Below are 23866 nucleotides of genomic sequence, written 5' to 3' on the forward strand. Positions count from 1 at the left end.
GTCCTCCAAACCAGGAATATATTTGTCTTACACGAGGCTATACATTTTCTAAACTAGAGAAAAGAAACTCTTATACCTGATGTTCACAATACAAAACACACATTTTCATTGCATGTCTTACATAGGTTGTTGCTTGCTCGAAACCAAAGAAAAAAAACTCTTATATGTGATGCTTAGCACTCGAAACAAGACATCACTTGCACACATGTACGAGGGTGAGTAGAGATAGAAAAACACAACTAGACTATTTGTACTCTCCTCCCTAACATGGATCACCTAGAAAAAATCATCCAGATTCTATATCCAGTCTTCCTCTCATTATTCTCATGAGCTCATAGCTTTGCTATTTGTAGTTCATGAATGATGTCTTCTCTTGCTCTTTTATTTGATCACTCATGTTCTTGAGATGGATTTTTTTAAGAATAATATTAGTGGTTGAGACATTTTGATATGGTCTCTTCAGCTATTTGACTTGAGTTTTTGTTTTGGGTTTTTAGCTTTTTTATGTTGCGTGTCTTTTCTATTTTCCATTTTGTCTTTGTTTGTCTTTGTTTTCCTTTTTGTTTCTATTTTGTGTGCCCTTACATGTGTTTAAGTGAGTTAAGATCCTAAGATTAGGAGCTTGTTTCCTCAAAATTAGCGATTCCTTATACTCCTTGAGATTATACTCCTAATTGATCCATTATTTCATCTCCTTTATCTACTATACCACTAGTATTGTTGGCAACAACAAAGAAGGAAAACTAAGAGGGGGAGTGAATTATTTTTCATGGATCGATAAACTTAACTATAAAATAGATTTGATAAACTGTAGCAATAAAAAAATAAGAACAACACACAAAACCAAGATTTTGATGTGGAAAACCCAGTTGAGGGAAAAACCACGGTGGGAACCTACCCACAGTAAGATGATACATTGCAGTAGTATGTGAAAATATTACAATGGGAAATACATATTCATTTAAGCACACTGCCTAGAGCTCAATCCTCAAAAGATAATGGCCCAGAAGGCTAGAACCCTCAGGGAAGTCTCATTGACTTACAACAAGATTTAGACTACAATCTGGAAGAAATAAACTGAAAGAATAACATCTCCAAATGCTTGATTACAATTTTGGTTAAGAATTAATTTTTTCCCTACAACATCAATCTCTCCTCAATCACAACACTAAAAGATAGATCACTTGTTCGCACATAAACATCTCTCTGATAATGTAGACATGACCTCGATACCTACATTACATGACAACATCACCTATTTATACAATTGATTAACCTTGATAACAAGGTTGGTTAAACCCTCAACTCAAAATTACAAAATTACATCACATAATACAAAGATCGACCACCAGACCAATACAATAATGTACATGAAATAACATGACCTAATTCAAATTCTCAAATGCTCAACTACACCAGAAATCACATCAAGATCAACCGCAACATGGAACACCACCAGAAATACCGCATAACACAAAAATCACCACTTGTTCAGCAAAATCACCAAAAACTTGCACAAATATCAATTAGGATCATAAAAAAAATAGGACACAATTAGGAAAAACCAGTAAACATGTTAGAATCATGAGTAACAATATCACCAACACCACTTATCAAATATTCATCTGTCAATGTCTGAAACTCAGGATTACTCAAACAACAACAACTGTCATGAAGAAAGATAACTTATGGAGCACAAAATCACAACCCATCTAAAATATAGATACAAAAGAGCATCCCAAACAATATCCCAAAATCTTAGATCATGAACTAATCACAGCAGAATATACCAAAGGAAATACCAAACCTTGCAAAGCACCAAAACACCAAAACAAAACTGCAAATTAGATCATAAGATCTTCCCAATCTATAATCACCAAAAAAAATCATAGAAATATGTTGACATCAATGACAACAACATATCCCAGCAAAAACAATGACCAAAACTATCCAACAATCTCCCCCTTTTGCATTCATGGCAACATATGAATGTGGAAAACAATCAATGTGAAGAAAGAAGATATCTCCATCAAACTCCCCCTAAGATCAAGACAAATAAAGTAGTTTTTCACATGATCTAGATATCTCCATCAAACTCCCCCTAAGATCAAGACAAATAAAGTAGTTTTTCACATGATCTCTCTCCCCTTTTGACAAAAATTCTAAATATACCAAAACAAAAAAAAGACTCTCCCCCTTAGAATATAAATTTGAGGAACCTTTCCTCATAAAACACAGACTACTCCATGAGAGGAGAAGCACCAACTAACCAATCTAGATAGAAAGGTAAGGCTCTGAGATCCACCACACTAATGCAACTCAATGCATCGATTTCTCATCAGGAGGGGTAGATACCCCTAACTTGTCTCTCAAGTAGACAAATGTATCTACAGGCAAAGGCTTAGTGAAAATATCAACAATTTGTTCCTTTGTAGATACATACTCCAGCTTCACCTTCTCTTCACTGACTTTCTCTCTTAGATAATGATATTTGATTGACACATGCTTAGTCTTTGAATGTTGAACCATATTCTTTAACATGTTAATAGCACTGGAATTATCATAGTAAATGACAGTACGTTCAACATAGATAACTCTGATATTGTTCAACATTTATTTCATCCAAACTATCCGAGTGCAATTACTAGAAACAACAATGTACTCATCTTCTACAGTAGATAAGGAAACTAAATCTTATTTCTTACTAGCCCTTGAAACCAATTTCATACCCAAAAGCAATTCTCCATTGGTAGTGCTCTTTAAGTCATCTACATCACTAGCCCAATCAGCATTAGTGTAAGCACATAATATGAAATCATCATTCCTTGGATACCATAAACCATAATCTATAGTTCATTTCAAGTACCTAAATATACTTTTTACAATAGGGACATGACTCTCTTTCAGATCAACTTCATATCTAGCACCCACACACATAGCATGCATAATGTCTGGTCTAGTCTGAGTAAGATAAAGCAGTCCACCAACCATAGATATATACAAACTGTGATTAGCTTTTGGAGATTCATCATTCTTAGACAATTTACAACCAGTTACCATAGGAGTTCCAACCAGTTTGGAGTCATCTAAATCAAAATTCTTTAATAATTCCTTCGCATATTTAGTTTCAGATATAAATATAACTTTTTAATCTATGAAATCTACAAACCTAACAAGAATTTTATCTCACTAATCATAGACATCTTAAATTATTTTTTCATATCACCGACAAACTTCATGCTCAATTCATCATCACCTCCAAAGATAATATCACCAAGAAAGACTTCAACAATCCAGATGTTATCATCCTTAATCTTAAAGCACCGATTACTATCAGCAACACCTTTATTGAATCAATTTCAACAAATACTTATCTAATCTAGCATACCTGGCTCTAGGGGCTTGCTTCAATCCATAAATAGATTTCTTTAGTTTACATACTATGTCTCCATCATTTGATAATGAAAATCCATCAGGTTATTTAATGTAGACTTCTTCCTCAAGATCACCATTTAAAACGGAAATTTGACATCCATCTAATAAACCTTAAAATCTTTATAGGGAGCATATGCAAGTAATAGTCTAACAGCTTCAAGTCTATCCATCGAAGAAAAAGTCTCCTCATAATCAATTCCCTTTTTCTATGAATATCCTTTACAAACTAGTCTTGTTTTATTTCTGACAACTTCACTAGCTTCATGCAATTTGTTCCTGAAAATCCATTTAGTACCTATAACATTCTTATCCTTAGGTCTAGGCACAAGCTCCCATGTGTTATTCTTTTCAATTTGAACTAGTTCTTCTTCCATATATATCATCCAATTTTCATCTTTGCAAGCTTCAATAATATCTTTAGGTTCAACTTTAGAAATGAAACATACTTCTTCAGCAACTAACCTTCTTCTAGTCATCACACCATTGTTTTTATCACCAATAATCTAATTTTCAGAATGATTCAATCTTACATACCTCAAACTCCTCTAATTGTTCTAATTTTTAGGTTTCTACACTTCTTCAATGACAATAGCAACATCTAGATTAAATATTTCTAACGGATCAATTTACTTAGGTTCTTTAGTCTAAATAGGGGCTAAAATAATATGTTGTCCATCACCATATCTGCATGCTCTGATCTCTTTCCCAAGGTTCTCAGATCCACCTTCACATTTGCACTTTTCACTATCTTTCTCATTCTTTTATTGTAGCACCGGTAGGCTTCTCTCTTAGTAGAATATCCCAAGAAACTTCCTTCATCACTTCTAGCATCAAACTTTCCTATATCCTCATCTCACTTTATATAACATTTGCTACCAAATACTTTAAAATATCTCACAATAGAAAATGGCCAAATTGTTGGCTATTTGGAGGAATTGATGATGTGTTGCATTGATGGTTTATCATTGATAGAAACACCAGTTGTTTTGGTAACTTTACCAACACCCTTTTGGTCCTAATAGGTTGTTTGGTTTCTGGTTGGATTAGAATCAGTATGATCCAGTATGCTCCGCTATGTTTGGGTTATGGAATTGGCTCATTCATGCTACTTAGATTTATGTTTAGTTAGTTGGTCTTGTTCTAGTGATCGGATGCTATCTTGTGTCCTAGAAATCTTTGTTTGGTAATGTTTGAGACTTAATTGAATGAGATCATTTCCTTAGCATGTATGGACCTAAATTCGGTCCGAATTTATCTAGGTTATGGACCGGCTCAATGTAACATGTGGATTGGACTTCTTGATATGTTTCCAGGATATTTTATGGTTCACATATTATTTGTTTGGTCTCAGGCTGACATGTTTTGTAATTATGTAATTGTTTTATTGTCTAGTGGTCGACCTTATTATTTGTGGTCAAGGGTTTGTATATATATGATGTAAGATCTCATTGTAGATCACAAGAAATAAAATAAATGGATATGTAATGAGCAAATAATGTAATAATCATTCAGGCAAAAGATTTGGTTGATCATTGGTGATCGAGTTGGGTTAATGAAAGAGAATTTAGTCCTTTGGTATTGAGCTTATCTAGAACTATACTCAAGCATAGGAGATGCTATCTTTGCAGTTCATTATTTTTTCTAGATTGTAGTTTCAATTTCTATGTATTTAGTGATACTTCTTTTCGTGATGAGTAGTGCACTCTAGGTTGTTGGCCTTCTTGCAAGTGCACACTCCTTAATTGTAATTCACATACTTACTACAAAAGTGTTATTTGACTGTGGGTAGGCTTCCCACTGTGGTTTTTCCCTTTACCGGAGTTTCAATGTACAAATATTGGTGTCATGTGGATGGTATTTATTCTTTGATTATTGTTTACTCTTAATTAGTTTATTTGCTATTTCGATAATTAGTTTATGCATTCCAATATTGATCTATTGGGTTCCGATATTAAAGTTTTAATTGCTTAATGTTCTGGTAATCTGAGACAACTGATTCATAACCCCTCTCAATTGTCTTTCGTTTATTTGAATTGTCTAACACAAATCATAGCTAATAAGGAGGCTTACTGGTATCACCTTTAATATGAACTCTGTTGAATGTATAAATAGTAGTGCTAATAGCTTCTCTTCAATATATCTTTGGAACATTTCCTTCAATAAACATATTCCTTGCAACATTCAAAACAATTCTATATTTCCTTTCAACAACTCCATTTTGTGTTGGATATCTAGGAGTAGATAATTGTCTTCTAATCCCATGCTTCTCATGAAATGAATTAAACTTAATGAAATAAAATTGTTTACCTCTATCAAATCTCAAATATTTCACCTTCAATATAGACTCAGTCTCAACCTTTTCTTTGAGTATCTTGAATTTGTCCAATGCTTATGATTTCTCCTTTAAAAAGATAATGCACATCATCCGCAAATAATCATCAATTAGTAGAATAAAATATCTATCAACCTACACACTTCTAAGATTTGTAGGTCCACATAGGTTAGTATACACAATATCTACCAATCCATCAGATGTATACTATTTCCTCTTGAAATAAATCCTTGTTTTCTTACCCAACTAACATTCCTTACATACCGGATTAACAAGCTTAACAATCTTATGTAGATCTCTAACAGCTTGGGTAAAACTGATCTTAATCATTGAGTCAAAGTTTACATGACACATTATCCTATGCCACAACCAACTCTCATCTATCTGAGCAATCAAACAATTTTTCTCACTAGCATTCACGTGAAAATTGTTACCTTCAGTCTTAGTTCCAGATGCAATGTCTATACCAAAGGCAATTTGGATCCTTCATTTTCCATTTTTTAATTGTAGATCATAACCTTTATCAAGCATTTGTACAACACTCAAAATATTATGCTTCAAACCTTCAACACACAAGACATCATCAATTTAGTCTTACCTTTAAAATAAATAGAACCTTTACCATGGATAACACAGGCTTTGTCATCTCCAAATCTTATTATTCCATAATCATTCATTTCCATACTCAAATGCTTTTATTTTATCACTAGTCATATGATGTGAACAACCACTATGAATGACCCATTCATCCTTCTCTTCAACTTTAGAAGCTAAACATTTCTAATCAATGGAACAACTTGTGTAATCAACAGGTACCGATCCATCTTCTTAAATGGCAATAAAAAGAAATTCGTCTCCTTCTTATTCTTCATCTCTAACACCTTCATCAATAATATAATAATAGTTCTTCTGATTCCCATACTTCCAATTAGACTTGTAGGGCTTATCATACTTCCCATGCTTCTCATATATGTCATTTCTATCATGTTAATCAAACTTATCATGCCTTTCATACTTGGCCATTCTTGTCAGGCATCTAGAAGCAAAATGTCCTATCTTATTACAAGAGAAGCAATTCAAAGGCAATTTCCCATCATACTTACTAGCTCCTTTAGGCAATCTCCAGCCAATCAATGCTTCAAGCTCATCCATCTCTCTTTCTTTCTCTTAAATCTCTCTTCTCTCTCTTTTGTATCTAGATATTTTACACTCACCAGGATCATACTTCTACATACTAGATAAAAATGATTATTCTCTAAATGTTTTCTAAAACTTTCCATGTGATTCTCCAACTTCACTCAGCTCAAATGCAACAAGCTCTCCAGCCAACACATCTATTGTCATTGTAGTCAAACTCCAGATCTCATCAATAGCAACAACCTTATATTTATAAGAAGGAAGCAAAGTTATCAGCACCTTGGAATCAATTTCATCTTCTTCAAGGCTTCCAATGGCACATCTGATACCTAGAACAAGGTCATTCACCTTATCCATGAAAGAATGTATGTTCTCATCTTCTATTACATTCAACATAACATCTTTTCCTTTCAAACTTTGCAACTTAGTAACTTTCAATTGTTTATCTCCTTCATACAAGATTTCGAGCTTCTCCCAGATCTCATGTGTAGTCTGAAGTCCCACTACATTTGTCATTTCAAAATCAGTCTTGGAACTAAGCAATGCTTCCCTTTTTCTAATATTATGTTCATATTCTTTGATCTCATGAATAGTAGTCCATTGATTATGAGGAATAGAATAGGAATCATTTATAATCTTCTAGTAATCTTCTCCAAGATATTTCAAGTGAACTTCCATCTGATTCTTCTATAAAGCATATTAACTTCCATCAAATCTCTGACTATCCTTAAAGATAATACCTCCTATTTTACTTTCCATCTTGAATCTCCTCAAGTGGTTAAGCTTCTTTTGGAGGATTTCTCTTGGATACCAATTGCTAGCGAGGAAGGAAAATTGAGGGCGGGGGTGAATCAATTTTCACTGCATTTATAAACTTAACTATAAAATAGATCTGATAAACTGCAACAATAACAAAGATAATAATAACACACAACACCAACATTTTAACATGGAAAAACGAATTGAGGGAAAAACCATGGTGGGAACCTACCCATAGTAAGATGATACTCTACAGTAGTATGTGAAAATATTACAATGTGGAATGCACATGCATTCAGGCACACTGTCTAGAGCTCACTGCTCAAAAGATAATGGCTTGGAAGGATACAACCCTCAAGGAAGTTTTGTTGACTTACAACAAGATTTGGACTACAATCCAAAAGAAATGAACTGAAAGAATAACATTTCCAGATGCTTGCTTACAATTTCGGTTAAGCACAAATGTTTGCCCTGCAACACTAACCTCTCCTTAATCACAAAACCAAAAGATAGATCATTTATTCACACATAAACCTCTCTCTGATAATGCGGACACAACCTCTAAACCAACATTACATGACAACATCACCTATTTATACAATTCATCAACCTTGAGAACAAGGTTGACTAAACCCTCAACTCACAATGACAAAATTATGTCACATGATATAAAGATCAACTATCAGACCAATACAATAATATACATGAAATAACATGGACCTAATTAGAATTCTCAAACACTCAACTCCATCAAAAATCATGCTAAGATGAACCACAACACGCTACACCACCAAAAATACTACATAACATGAAAATCATCACCGATTCAACAAAATCACCAAAAACTCGCACAAAGATCAATAAGGATCATAAAAAAAAAATAGGACATAATTAGGAAACACCAGTTAGTATGTCAGAATCATCATTAATGGTTGCACCAATGCCACTTATAAAATCTTGATATGTCAACGTATGAAACTCGGGAATACTCAAACAACAACAACTATCACAAGAAAAGATAACTTACAGAGAACCAAATCATGAATCATTTGAAATGAAGATACATAAGACCATCCCAAACAATACCCCAAAATATGAGATCATGACCTAATCACACTAGAATATACCGGAGGAAATATCGAACCTCGCAAAGCACCAAAACACTAAAACAAAACTATAAACCGGATCATAAGATCTTCACAATCTAAAATCATTAAAGAAAATCAAATGAATATATTGACATAAATGACAACAACATATCCTAGCAGTAGCAATGCCCAAAAATATCCAACATGTATATTCATAAGCTCATAATCTCATTAAATTTGGGGCTAAATATAACATCATAAACTATCATTAGGCTAATTTGCACCTCATCTATGTGCCCTTACTTTAGCATGTCTCAACCCCATCTCCTATTTTGGTTTGTTTAATTCCTTATCTCTAGTTCTCATTCCATGTAATCTCTAGTTATGATACTATATAATCTCTAGTTCTGATGCCATGTACACCCACTAATTGATTTCCTAGAGGGAAACCCTTCTCCTTGGCACTAAATTGAGGTCCCTAACTGAGAAAGACCAGGGTTTTAGCACTTTGGTCCCTTTTAGTTGGTCCTAATTTGAAATGGGAGAAGTGCCCTATATCTCCACGTAATGTGCCCTATATCTCCACGTAATGTGCTAGAATATACATATCTACAGTATTGTGTAGGTCATCAGACTACATCCCTATTCAAACATGTACTCTCCTATGTCATGGTAGAGGTGGGCTAATAATCTCTACCCCTAGGAGAATACCCTCTGATGTCTCTCCATAGCTCTAAATATGTAGGTGAGACCTACATGCATGTGAGTGTTGCGCCCGTTATGGTACATGACTAATGCAATAGTCACAATTAGTGTCCATCACTAGTGAAACATCTTTGATATGATGTAGGAGCCAACTGATCATAATGCTACCCCTCATCGCATTGGGCATCTCTCTCTTGATATAGTAGACATGGTCCCTCCTATAATAGGTAGTAGTATGGTTGGCTAGGTATCTCACTATCTCTCCCCAATGGGAATATGGAGTATGCAGTATACATACTCAAGTATGACTGGCATCTCCTCCACAGGTATCAGAAAAGTGGAGGTATCCATATCCCATCTCTCCATCAATTCCATCAACATCATCAGATGGAACTTGATGGTAGGCATAGTCATCATGTAAAAACACCATGAAGAAACTCATGAATATAAGGAAGAATCTGCAAAATCGAAAACATCAAATCATTAGTAATCACTCAAATAGATCATAATCATCTAACAAAAAGAATCATCAATCTATCTTATCTATCTGACATTTGATCCCATGTGACCCTTGGCCTCTCTGATCTAGGACCAGGGTGTTGTGAGTGGACTAGGGTTCCTTTCTGGGACTAGGGTTCCCTGAGAGGACTAGAGCACCCCCTTAGGACTAGGGTTCCTAGGGAGGACTAGGGCATCCTAGGGCCCATGTGGCCTGAATAGAGGGCCCAACGCATGATTTAGGCAGTGACATCATCAATATTCAAAAGAAATAGAAATAGACAAGTCAAAGAAGAGTGAATAGAAAGTCAACTCACCTCATCAAGTTGTTCACCGATCAAAATGGCTAGACGTAGGATCTCCATCCACGTGGACTGCTTGGGTTGACATTAAGGCATGATGACTAATGTGTGGGCTCCTCTATAGTGAATAGTATTGAAAGTAAAAAAGTGACAAAGGAAAGTGTCACTTTCATATTTATGAGATATGCACTTTTTCTTATTTATAATTTTGAGTTATAAACCCTAATTTGGTCCTTTTCACTTAATCTATCATAACTTGAGCTAGGGAGATCTGATTCTTATGCCCATAGTGGCATTATAATTGTGATTTTTCCCTCTTTATTTGTATTTGTTCAATAAAGTATTTATATCTACAATCGAGCCTTGTTGCGAACATGTTTCATCAAGGTCTTCATCATAATTTGTTGTGGTAAACATGATATCATGTTTCATGTCACTAATAAGCAAGCCAAAAAATGGGAGGCATATAGCTATCCATGAATTTCATCACCTTCCTTAGTACTAATTAGGTGATTTTGTGATCTAACATGTGGTTTTTTAGGGTGCGGTTCCTAACTATGTACTACAGATACTGTTCGGGTCTTCATCCAAGCACTTATGGATATATATCCTTTTTCAAATTATGTTTATTTTTTATGTACTTTACCTCACATATGAACATAGTATCATATGACCGCTAAAGTGGGGCTAAATGTAGTGTCATAAATTGTACACCTTTGCTAGAATGATACAATTCCATGCTTAGTTTAGCACCCGCCTTAGTGTGTTTTGCATCTTTCATTTCCCATCACATTTAAGAATTTAATTAATTAACTAATTCATATTTTACCTCTTCACATGTTATAAATTTGGGCCCTTTACCCTAAGTGTGCCCCTTTTCATTTTATTCCTCTAATTATTCATTAAACCATAAACCCTAATTATGTCACATTTCAACCTTTCAGGCCTGATTTTACAAATCAAAACAACTTGAAACGAGATATAACTTTGGGATTCACTCTAATATCATCATATCTAATGGCCCTAAAAATTTAGTGAAAAGTTGGTTGGCCCATGTGCACTTTGCACACGGACCCTGGTATTTTTCCCAAAATTTTGGGAGCATATTTCTATGATTGTATAATGCTTAACCCCAAAATATTGGTGGAAAATTCAAATCTTAGGTCAATCTAAAGATAAAATTAGGATCTGGGGTTTGATACATAAGAGATCTATTTCTTCATTTGAAGGGAATCTAGAAAAGAACCTTTGGAGTGAGCATTCTATGTAGCCAAAGAGAAGATCTTTTGAAGTCTTCAAAAGCATTCAATAATACTTATCAAGTGTTTATCAAGCATTCTTTCATCATTTGGGAGATTTTCAAGATTTAGGAAAGCAATAGGAGATCATTGACTAAAGCTTGGCTTCTACCTTTCCCTTAGGGTTTGGTATGATTTCATGTTGTTTCCAAGTCTTTATATGAGCTTCTTTATATAAATTTAATTTACATTCATTCTTTAGATTTCTTTGTATCATTGATTTAGGGTTTTTTTTTTAGGATAACCTATGAACAACTGAGATGGGGTGGGGGGGGAGGTGAATTAGTTATTAATAGATTATAATATTTAATCCACAATAGAACCTTAAACTAGAGCACATAAATATTCAAATAGCTATAAACCATAAGAAAATGTTGGTAGACATAGATACTGGTAAGCAATGTAACTCAACAATTAAGCAGATAATCAATACAAAGCAACCATACCATATAACACCATGACGTGTACATGGAAAACCCGGAAAGGGAAAAACCATTGTGGGAAGCCTACCCATAATCAGATGATACTTCTGCCAAAAGTATGTGATATATTGAGGGTCCTACACATGTAGGAAGGCACAATGCCTGGATCATACCAGTGCTCATTACAAAAGAGTCTCATTGACTACAGAGGTTAAAACCACCTCAAGATAAATGGACAACAATCCAATCGAGTGAATTGTGAGAGATAGAATCTACCATGCCTGATTACAATCCCGGTTAAGCTCAATATCAGAGGCCTTTGACCTCTTCCTTAATCCCAATTCGATCACCTATGATCGACCTGATCCTTTGTATATGATATTACAATTCATGACCATGATACATGATCTACAATGAGATCTTACAATAATTTATACCAACCCTAAGACCTAAACCAATTAGGTTGGCCACCTAAAAGATATTACAATAAGATCATTACATAATTCCATATTATAATGATATGCCTTGTCGACTTAAGACCAAAACAACAATAACAAATCTATAAATCCTCCTGATACATCCCAGTAATGTGTAGAGTACATGTTAGCATGATACCAGTCCATAACCTAGATATGTACCAGACCTATTCTCGGTCCACCTCACCAAAGCAATTTCTTCAAGCAGTTGAAGCATGATTAAAGGACATTTTCAACATTCTGAAATCTATCTAGAAGCCGCACCAACACTACTTATGCATCCTATCATGATTCCTCAGTGAAAGCTCTTATGATAAAGGTTTACAAGAGTGTATGATAGTATCCAATACCAAGTCAATACCAACTATCCAAAACATGCTCCAGAAGCACGAATCACATGTAACCAATCACATACCATAGATCCATAACAGATAATCTCTTCTGTCGATAACACTAGATCTTCTACCAGTAACAAAAACTTGTCTATCGGTAACCATCCATAACAGCTAGTACCAGTAACCTACCATAACAACTAGTATTGGCATCAATGATAAAACATCAATGCAACACATAATCAATTCATCCATAATGCCAACAATCTCTCCCTTTGGCATTGATGGAAACACTAGATGTGAAAAACATCTAAGTACCAAGAAGTGCCAAACAAGTCTTCCCTTGTGGAAGACAACCAATAATCTCTGTGAATGATATCTCTGTAAAGTTCTAAATAAATCTCTCCCCCTAATCTATACAACTCCTTTTAATTTATTTTCACATCAATATCTCTCCCACATTAACATCAATGAAAAAAATTTGACAAAAATATCAAAGCAATAATGTAAACCTCAAAGCTGACTACTCCCCATGAGTAGCAGAACCACTCATCAGTGATAGAATGAGTAATATTGTGATAATGCATGTCAGAGTGATGACAAAACTGCATCAATCAAGTCTCTATAGGAGGGGCAGAAACACCTAACCCGTCTCTAAAATATTCAAATGTTTACTTAGATAACAATTTAGTGAATATGTCTGCAATCTATTCTTTACTGTTCATATAAACCAATTTGACTTTCTTTTCTTCTACCTTATCCTTTAGAAAGTTGTGTACTTTATTAATATATGTTTAGTCTTAGAGTGAAATACCGAATGTTTAGATATGTCAATAGTTGTAGAGTTATCACAATAGATAACTACCAGTTCACTACAATTTACCCTGATATCCATCAACATTTTCTTCATCCACAAGACTTGAGTGCAATTAGTTGTTGTTGCAACATACTCAGCTTTTGTAGTAGATAAAGAAATGCATGACTATTTTTTGCTGATCCATGAAACCAGTTTCTTTCCAAGAATGAAAGCTCCACCAGAAATGCACTTCTTGTCATCAGTATCACCTACCCAATTTGAGTCAATAAATGCCCATAAAGTGAAATCATAATTTTTGGAATACCATAAACTATATTCTATTGTTCCTTGCAAATACCAGAATATTCTCTTTACCCCGCATTCATGATTTTCTTTAGGATTACATTGATATCTTGAAATAGTACTTATTGCAATCATAATATCAAGTCTAGTTTGAGTTAGATATAAAAGACCACCAATCATAGACTTATACCTTGTCAGATTTACCAATGTAGAAGTATGCTTGATAGATAATTTCTCACATGTCACCATAGGAGTACTTACCAGTTTGGAATTATCCATACCAAACTTCTTCAACAATTCCCTCAGATACTTAGTTTGGTAGATAGAAATTCCTTTGTTAGTTTGACTAATCTACAAACCTAACAAACATTTCATCTCAGCAATCATGGAGATTTCAAATGCATTCTCCATGTTATTAGCAAATTCCATGCACAATTTATCTTCAACTCCAAAAATGATATCATCAACAAATAATTCAATAATCAAAATATAATCATCAGTGATCTTATAGTATAAATTACTATTATCACTGCCTTTAGTAAAACCAAACTTCAAAATTTATTTATCCAACCTTGCATACCAAGCTCTAGGAGCTTGTTTTAAACCATATAAAGTTTTCTTCAATGTGCAAACCATGTCTTTATCATCTATCAGTGAAAATATATTAAGTTGCTCAATGTATACTTCTTCCTCAATTACACCATTTAAAAATGCATATTTAACATTCATTTGATAAACCTTATAATTCTTATAAGTTGCATAGGCAATAAATTGTCGAACAACTTCAATTATAGCTACAGGTGCAGATGTCTCACCATAATCAATTCCTTCCAAATTTGAGGATATCCTTTACAAACCAATCTAACCTTGTTTCTTACAACTTGACCATCCTGATTTAGTTTATTCCTAAAAACCCATTTAGTTCCAATAACATTTTTATTTTTAGGCCAAGGAACTAAAGTCCAATTTTCATTATTCTCTATTTGATCTAATTCATCTTCCATATCCTTTAACCAATGTTTATCCTTACAAGCTTCAATAAAAATTGCCAGTTCAACTTGAGAAATAAGACATACCTCTTCATTAGCCAATTTCCTTCTATTCATAACTCCCTTGTTCTTATCTCCAATGATTTGATCTTTAGAATTATTTAATCTTACATACCTTTGTGTCTTCTGAACTTCGAGTTCACTGCTCTAATCATTAGTTATAGTTGAATTTTTTGATTATGCTGGTGTAACCGTCTCAGCTTCATGTACCAGTTGAGGCATTACCAGTTCAGTTATGATCATTTCTATTGTCGGTTCCCTGGCGTGTGATAAAGGATGATTTTTGTACTACTCATCCACTTTCACATTAGCACTCTCAACATTTGTTTATAATCCCTTGTTACAACATCTATAAGCTTTTCTTTGAATTGAGTATCCAAGAAATATCCCTTCATCAAATCTAGCATCAAATTTTCCAATTGAATCATCTCTTTTGATATAGAATTTACTTCCAAAAATTCTGAAATATTTAACAGTAGGTGTATGTCCAAACCATAGTTCATAAGGGATCTTACCGGTTTCACCTTTGATGTGAACTCTATTGAATGTGTAGACTGTTGTAACATTGCTTCTCTCCAATAAATATAAGGAAACTTGGCTTCCATCATCATAGATCTTTTTGCATCCAAGATGATTTTGTTCTTTCTTTCCACTACTCCAGTTTGGTGAGGAGTCCTAGGTGCAAATAGTTGTCTCTTGATTCCATTTCTCTCACAATAATAGTTAAATTCATGAGAAGTGAATGCACCTCCTTGATCTGATCTTAGACATTTGATTTTCAATCCAATTTCAGTTTCAACCTTCACTTTAAAGATCTTGAATTTTTCAAAAGATTTTGACTTCTCCATTAGAAAAGTCATCCACATCATTCTAGAATAGTCATCAATAATTAGCATGAAATACCTATCACCTTGAAAGCTTCTAGTCCTTATTGGACCACATAAGTTAGTATGAATCAAATCAAGTACATTATTAGATTTATCATGTATTCTCTTATAAGAACTTCTAACTTTCTTACCCAAATGACATTCCTTACATACAAGATTATGAGGCTTCATAATCTTAGGTATATCTCTAACTGCCTTAGTTGAACTGATCTTAATAATAAAATCAAAATTAACATGACATAACCTCTTCTGACATAACCAGTTCTCATCATTATGAGCAATTAAGCATGTCTTATTACAAGTGTTCAAGTGGAAGATATTACCTCCAGTTTGAATACCAGTTGCAATCTCCAAACCAATCTTGTAAATGATTTTGTATTTTCTATCTTTAAACTAAAGTTGGAAACCCTTATCAACCAATTGACCAAGACTCAAAAGATTATGTATTAAACCTTCTACATAATAGGCATTATCAGTATTATGGTATCCATCCAAAGATAAAAATTATATTTTTGCAAGGATAAAAATTTCTCTTTATCTCTAGTCATATGATGTGAGCATCCACTATCAATTACCTATTCATCCTTATCTTCAACATTTTCTGCCAAGGCCTTTTATTCATTCTTGATATCCAATTCTATTGGCAATTAACACTCAATGGATTTATTTTGTTGTCATTGATGGAAACAAGATTAGATAGAAGTCAACAACAATTGATGGAAGTCACAAACCAAAACTAGGATGCATATACTGGTAGATACTAGCATTGGAAGCATTCAGGGCTACACCGGCACCGACACAGGCACCGACACCGACATCAGTACTTCAAAGAAGCCAACATCAAAGAAGATTTATTTTGTAAATCATATTGTAATTATTGTCAAGGCTAACATTGAATATCTTTTGTAAATGCATTGGAAGCTGACATAAGGCATATCTTGTAATAGGTATATAAGTTAATCTACTAGGTGAATTTAAATATAGTGATGATGGTATTATGATCGTATAGAGATAGACATATAATAGAACTATGAGATGCAAAATATATGTATGGAGATGGTTTTTGTATGTGAATATTGTATCATGTAATGATTTATAGATAGCTAGTAAAGAACTCTTGGAGGAGAAGTAATACTGGTAATAGTTCAAGATTATGAACTGGTATAGAGCAGAACTAGAACCAGAACTCTATTTGGCATAAGAGATCCATTCTTGAGTTCATTTTCAGTAATTTACTTTGGCAAAAAGCTTGTAGTCAGTGAGGCTATTTAGTGATGAGCAGGTATCTCTAGGGAGTGTGTCTTCCTGCAAGTGCAGGCCCCTCTTTATGTAATATCTTTTCATATGGCTAGTGAACTGATATTGTGGGTCACAAATTCCACCATGGGTTTTCCTCATTGAGGTTTTCCACATATAAATTCTATGTGTTATGGTGTTCATTTATGTGGATGATTTATTTGCTTCTTGTTATATTCTTAATTGTTTACCAGTACATACATAGATGGTTTAGCAAGTTAAAAATTGTTGATTCTAGTAGAACATTGATTTACCCCCCCTTCTCGGTTTTCTCAGATCCCAACAAATTGTTTTTCATTTTACTTCAAAGAATAGAATACCCATTCCTTTCCATTGTTGGATCCACTAGCAGAGTCTTCTGTTGGCTCATCCCCAAAGTCATCAATTTCTCCTTCCTCATCTGCTATGTAGCATTGTTTACTTTTCTTGAACCTATATTTGTTTTGGTTAGGCTTAAAAGATTTCTTAACTCTTTCCTCAAACCTTGTATTACTTTCAAGACATCTAGATGCAAAATGACCAATCTTATTAGATGCAAAACATTTAGAAGGTGTTTTTCCTTCATACTTACTTCCAGTTGGTCCTTTAGGTACTCTTCTAGCAAATAAGGCTTCAAGTTGCTCAATTTCTTCTTCTTCTTTCCTCATGTCTTCCAATTATTTTGCATATAGGGATTTCCAAACACTTTTGCCACTAGATGATGATGATGCATGAAAAGAAGGTTCAAACTTTACAACTCCAAAAGATCCAAATTCTTCGAGCTCAAAAGTAGATAATTTCCCAATCAGAATGTCTTTGTTAACAGAAGTGTTTGCCATGTTTTTTAACTCATTAATTGTAGTTGCCTTCATCTTGTAAGCCGGTGGAAGGGCTCTCAAGACTTTGGAAACTATTTCATCTTCACTTAGAAATCCTACACAACATTGAATTCCTATAACAACCTCATTTACTCTTTCCATACATACAACAATTCTCTCATTATCTTCCATTTTCAATTTTTCATATCCTACCTTGTAACCATTAAGTTTAGCAATTTTGATAGTAGGGTCACCTTCATTTAGAGTTCTTAATTTGTCCCACATAACCTTTTTCGATGACTTATCAACTAATCCCATGATCTGCTAATTAGTAAGTGCACACAAGAGGGCTTCTCTAGGTCTGCAATCATTTTCAATATTCTTATCCAAGTCTGCATGAGAAACATTACCATATACCAAATCATTAGGTGTGTATTCTTTCTCAGTGATCTTATCCCAAATATCCTTTCCAAGACATCTAAGATGAGTCTCCATTCAAATTTCCCAGATACCATAATTTGTTCCTTCTAACTTAGGGATTTCTCTTATGAAAATAGTTGCCAGTGGATTAGAAGTGTTAGCTACCATAGGATATACCTCAAGCTATTAAGCTTTTGCAAAAGAAGACCAAAGCTTTGATACCAATTGTTAGGATAATCGGTGAACAACTGATAGGGGGGTGAATTAGTTGTTAAAAGATTATAACATTTAATACACAATACAACCTTAAACTATAGTACATAAACATTCAAATACTGTAAACAAGAACTAGATATCGGTACACATAGGTACCAGAAAATAATGTAACTCAACAATTAAGTAGATAATAAATGCAAAGAAACAATACCATATAACACCATGACTTGTATGTGGAAAACCAAGAAAGGTAAAAACCATGGTGGGAAGCTTACCCACAGTCAAATGATACTTCTATAGAAAGTATGTGATACAATGAGGGGCATACACATGTAGGAAGGCATACTTCCTGGAGCGTACTACTCATTACAAGAGAGTCTCACTAACTACAAAGGTTAAAAGAAACTCAAGATAAATTGACAACAATCCAATAGAGTGAACTCTCAGAGATAACATCTACCATGCTTTATTACAGTCCTGGTTAAACTCAATATCAGAGGCCTTTGACCTCTTCCTTAATCCCAATTCAATCACCTATGATCAACCTAATCCTTCATATATGATATTACAATTCATGACCATGCTACACAATCTACAATGAGATATTACAATCATTTATACCAACCCTAACACCTAAACCAATTAGTTCAGCCACCTAAAGGATATTATAATAAGATCATTACATCATTCCATATTAGAATGATATGGCATGTCATCTTAATACCAAAACAATAATAAAAATTCTATAAATCCTCTTGAAACATCCTGGTAACGTGTAGAGTACATGTTACCATGATACCGGTCCATAACCTAGATAGGTACTAGACCTATTCTAGGTCCACCATGCCAAAGCAATGTCTTCAAGCAACTTAAGCATGATCATAGAACATCTTCATCATCCTAAAATCCATCTATAAGCTGCACCAACACCACTTATGCATCCTATCATGATTCCTTAATGAAATCTATGCTAATAAAGCCATAAACCAATGTCGGTAAGGGTTTACAAGAGTGTATGATAGTATCCAATACCAAGTCAATAACAACTAACCAAAACATGCTCTAGTAGAATGTATCACATGTAACCAATCACATTCCATAGATCCACACATGTCAAAAGTGTTCAATAGATAATCCCTTCTGTCGGTAACACTAGATCTTCTACCGGTAATGAGAACAAGTATGTCGATAACCATCCATAATAGCTAGTGCTAGTAACCAACCATAATAGATAGTGTTGACATCAATGACAAAACATCAATGCAATGCATAAATAATTCATCCATAATGCCAACATTTCTATCATCAATTATAAGTAATTAAGGTTTACTCTTTGGAGTTGCTCGAGATTGTTTTCTCTCATCCTAGGATCTAGCACACACACAAGGTTCTTGAATGCACTATTTTACTTTACAAATCAGCTATTCGTTAAGGTGGGAATCCCCAAAATAGGGGTTTTACTAAGGAAAAACCCTACATAACCACCCAAAACCCTATTTTTTACCTCTAGGTACATATTCAGATCCGAGCATCGCTGCATGCTTCAGGACTGGCAAACTTTACAAAGATTGTTCTAGAGGGCATAATTCATCAAAAACCCCTAGGACAGGGGTGTGGCACCTAGGTCTTTCCCATTATAGGGGAGTGGTGCCCTGGTCCTCCCTATTTTAAGAAAGATTTAGGAGAGCAACAACTTTTAGGTCTTAGATTCCAGTTTTACAGGTATAGCTTGAGGTCTGCAGAATCAGGATAGTGGTGCAGCACTGTAGTCTAGCACATTTTAGCTCAGATTTATGATATAGGTGCACCTATGAATTTTCTTCTTAATCCTAACTTTCCAGCACAATTTCAGTTATTCTCAATCTTTCATTTTTATACTAGGGTTACTAGTGTATACTTTCATCTTTCCTATCTCTCATTTGTAGAAAGGGAATAAAAACCCTAAGAGGTAATCCTTGTCTCTCTCTTCCTCAGAAGAAGTTTCTGAAGTATGTTACCTCCCTAGGCTTTCATATTCTTTGAGTGTGTATGTAAGATTGGGATTAATGTTTTCTTGCCTAGTCTTACTTTTTCCCCTAGACAATATGATATAGATAAAATATGTTGTTTTTGGTTTTAAACTCTCTAGAATATATCTTGAAAATGTCATTCCATAATAATGCATTGTTGGGGACTCATCATTCCAATTGACAAATTACCCTCTCTCTCTCTATCAGTCCCCAAATACTCATGCCTTCCTTATTCAATCATACAGAGGGGTTTGTATCTATTGTGTAGAAGCTATATCTTTATTTAGTACTATTATTATTGATTTTAGGGGTTTTCATGTCCCTTAATGGCATGATCACCTCTCTACCCAACCCTGTGCTATTCCCACATTAACTTTGGTGTCTCATCTTATAGGTTTATTCATAAATTCTATGGTCTTGACCATATTTGTTTAATACTAGATGTCCCTTGCAATAATGTTTGACAAATCAAACCCAATTACAGTGGTGATACCCATTTGGATGCACCACATTGTTCTAATGTAAAAATATTTAATATATTTATCTTTCTTATTTGCTTTTATTTTTCTCAATTTATTTATATACATGATCTTAAAATGTCAACTTGTAATGTTTTTCAATATAGTCTTTTACAATAATATCTATTTGTCTTAAAATAACTAAAAGTTCCATTAATTTAAATTACCACTTGATCAATTCACACTCATTAATAATAACTTTTTACAAAATTACTTGTTACAACTAAGAAGTCTTCTACTTATTGTTACACTCATTCTTGAATCATGGAAGAATGAAGTCTATGTTGACAGGGACCATTTTAAGCATACTGGTAAAATCTACATATACTAAGATACATGGTATTTTTAAGTTTAACTTAAATATCTATAATATTTGAGAGAATAGTATGACTATTCCTTAATCATCAATAGATAAGGTTTAAATATAATCAAACATATTGCATAAGGCTACTAGTAATTTTTTCATATAATATTAAGCCTTTTGAGTTAGTTGATCCTCAAATATTTTAACTTTGTATCACTAGAGAATATTCATAAAAAATAGTAATCGATAGCTCTTGATATATTTCACCTACATCGTAAGGGTAAGTCCGGTTATAGTCTATTATATAATGGGTAGCACTTGACATCCATTAGATACATGTTCCTTACAACAATATGTTATAACCTAAGATATGGTGATTATCCATTGGCATTAATTATTTGCATGTATCTCTATGTGTGATCAAGTCTTACCACCAATCCAAAAGTGAATGTATTTTTTATTCTACTAGGTCAGAGACTTAGTGGAGAGCTTATGTACCTTGTTGGCATTGCACACTCCGATGAGAAATTTTAGGTGATTGAAGGTATTTTCATTGATGACAACCTTAAAATCATGTGATGTTGGCAGACACCAGCACTGACGGACTCTACACCGATGTACAGTTCACCAGCATTGAAAAGGAAGATTATTGACACCCTAGCTGACAAGAATTTTGTGTAAATGTATTTTGTATTTAATTGTAAAACCCTTTTGTAAGACGAATTGGTGGATTACACTATGACTCATATAAGTATGAGATCATTATAGATCATTTAGATATAGATGGAAGGATTATTGTAGACCTAATATATGAATTGTAAGGCAAATTTTGGATAAAGGTTTATGTATATTGCAGAGTTTAAACCGATACTGAACCTGGCATAGTAGATGTTGATCTGAAGCAATACATGACGTTGGATTTGTATAATCCATTTTGTAAGTCAGTGAGACTTCTTTTGTAACTAAGCAATGAGCTCTAGGCACTTGGCCTTCCTACATGTGCAGGCCCCTATATTAAACAGTAATATTGTCTAATTGGTTAGTGAGTGAATATTATGGGTCACAAATCCCACCGAGGTTTTTCCCACACTAGTTTTCCTCGTCAAAAATACTGTGTTATGGTGTGTCTTTCATGTTGTGGTTGTTGCTGTTGTTTACTACACTATTTCTGGTTTACCGGTACACAATTTTGAAATGCTTTTCATGTTATAATTCAAGTAAATTCTTTTACCGGTCAGATACTGATTCACCCCCCCTCTCAGTATCTTTGGGAATCCTAACATACCTAGCATCCAGAATTCCTAAAAATTAAATGATGGTGAAGAACTTTTCAATAATTCATCTAATTATCAAATCATATTTTATCAAATTTTAAATTTAGTGAAAAGGATTAAAAAATCACAATATCACAAGTGAAAGACCACTCAATTTGCATTTGTAACAATTAAGAAAGTACAATATCATTAATGCATATTTAGAATAATAATATTTCATATTTGAATATAATATTTAAACTAATTCTTTCTCTAAAGAAAAGGTTGAGAGATTTAAAATAATCGATATTACTATGATGACAACATTTAACTTAATTCACAAATGGGTATATTTTTAAATAATTTATGTTATAAGTTAAATTTCTCAAGGTTATTATTGATAAAAATTAAAGAGAATGAATAAAATTTTCTATGTCTCAAATAGTTGGATCCAAAGAATCTTAAATAGGCACATTAGTGGAGAGTTATGTTTCTTTCAAGAGACTTGTCTCTACATGACAAATATATTTAAACTAGAGTTTATATTTTAACACCCCCCATAAACTATATTTTATCATATAACGTAACTAGATGATGGGGTCCACCTATAACAAATAGGTGGGTTAGAAACCCATGTACAATAAAGAATACTTAACATAATTTCTTTAAAAAATATATAGTTTATCTTTCCTTGTTCATTAGTATTCAAGAGTAAGATGTCTTTCTTGATTATCTCTAGAAAGAAGGTCATGCATTTTGAATATCTATGTGATAAAAACCCTCTCAAATATTAGTGAAAAAAAGTAAAGTGTTTCTATATATCTTTGCGATCAAAATATTCACAAGTATCAACACAAAAGGATGGAAAGTTTCATAATATCTTTGCAATCAAAACCTTCATAGATATCAATAAAGAAATGAAGTGTTTCCAAATATCTTTGCAATCTAAACCTTCATAAATAGAAATAAACAAATTGTTTCCATAGGATCTTTGCAAATAAAAAAATTTAACGATCTTGATGAAGAAATTTTTTAATGATCTTTGCAATCTATTGAAAAAATGATAAGTTGCAATCAAGTCTTCCACAACCAACACAACAACTTCAATTATTTTTGCAACCAATGTTGTAGCATTTAAAATATGATTTTTGCAATCAATATTACTTAGTTTTGTATAAATGTTTTTTTTCCTAACATAAGAATATTTATGCTTGTAAAATATCTAGAACATAGT

Source organism: Cryptomeria japonica, chromosome 11, assembly GCF_030272615.1.
Source record: "Cryptomeria japonica chromosome 11, Sugi_1.0, whole genome shotgun sequence".
In the NCBI taxonomy this organism is placed as follows: domain Eukaryota; kingdom Viridiplantae; phylum Streptophyta; class Pinopsida; order Cupressales; family Cupressaceae; genus Cryptomeria; species Cryptomeria japonica.